Below are 1,444 nucleotides of genomic sequence, written 5' to 3'. Positions count from 1 at the left end.
TCTCTCTCTCCATGGCCTCATCTCTGCCTCCGTCTCTGGTGTTGCTGCTTCTCTGGAAAGTGTCCCACATTCTGCTCTTGCTCTTCTACTTGATGGTCCTAGGGTCATCTGTTCCTGTACTGTAAGATTAACTACTCCTCCCTTTTTTGTTGCAAAAATTCTACCTTTACAATTGTGACAGTTGCAATTAGTCGTGATGATGATTACTCACTATTGATTCATAAGAATCTTATCCTCATCTCTTTTCACCAGACCTGTCTAGACAAGATGAAAAGTATTCAGTGGGGATGCTACCTTCCCCACACATTCTTAAATGAAACTACATCTTGAAAACTTGGAAGCCAGTCACTTTGTGCCTTTATCGCACCCTCATTTTATGTAGCCAATGTCTAAGTTGCCTGTTCCTATCAACCCTGTGTACAGATAGGATTGATAAGTGATGTGAAGACTCCTTTCTTCTCAGTTGGTATTTTGAGGCACTACATACAAAAGTATTCCGGAATACTCACACTTTGCAATGCTGCCCATAGCTTGTCATGCTCCACACAATCGAAAGCCTTTTGTCCCTACTATCTTCCAGAATCCTACTATCTTTTGTCCCTACTATCTTCCAGAAACTTTATTGTTTTAGAGTTAACATTGAAGTATTTGATCCATTTTAAATTAGTTTTTGTGTATGGTGTGAGATGGATCCTGTTTTACTTTTTTGGAGATAGATATTCATGTTGCCAGCAACATTTCTAAAGAGACGATCTCTTCCCCATTTAGTGGATTTTGGCCCTTTTTGAAGATCACTCTTGATAGCTGAATGGATTAACTGCTGGTCCCCCAATTCTGTTCCATAGGTTTATTTGAGTGTTGTACCAATACCAGGCTCTTTTGATTAGCATAGCTTATAGTAAGTTTGAGATCAGGATGTATGAGGCCTCCTACTAAGTTCTTTTTCAATAAATTCCTTAGCTGTTTGTTGTTGTTGTCAGATGCCATTGAATCAGAACCGACTCATAGCGACCCCAAGCACAACAGAACGAAGCAATGTCTGATCCTGGGGCAACCTCACCACTGCCACACTTGAATCCATCAATGCTGCCACCTGACCAATCCATCTCATTGGGGGTCTTCCTCTTTTTCTCTGACCCTCCACCTTACCAAGCATGATATCCTTCTCTAATGACTGTTCCCTCCTGACAATATGTCCAAAGTATGAGAGATGAAGTTTAGCCATCTTGGCCTCAAAGGAGCACTCTGGCTACACTTCTTCCAAAACAGATCTATTGGGTCTTTTGGCAGTCCATGGCACTTTTAGTATTCTCCTCCAACACCACAACTCAAAGGCGTCAATTCTTCTACGATCTTTATTCACTGTCCAGCTTTTGCATCCATATGAGGCTATTGAAAATAACCATGGCTTGGGTCAGGCGCACCTTAGTCCTCAAGCTGACAT

This window comes from Chrysochloris asiatica, unplaced genomic scaffold (genome assembly GCF_000296735.1).
Source record: "Chrysochloris asiatica unplaced genomic scaffold, ChrAsi1.0 scaffold00057, whole genome shotgun sequence".
In the NCBI taxonomy this organism is placed as follows: Eukaryota; Metazoa; Chordata; class Mammalia; order Afrosoricida; family Chrysochloridae; genus Chrysochloris; species Chrysochloris asiatica.
The sequence above is the reverse complement of the archived record's forward strand: the minus strand, read 5'-3'. Positions refer to the sequence as shown.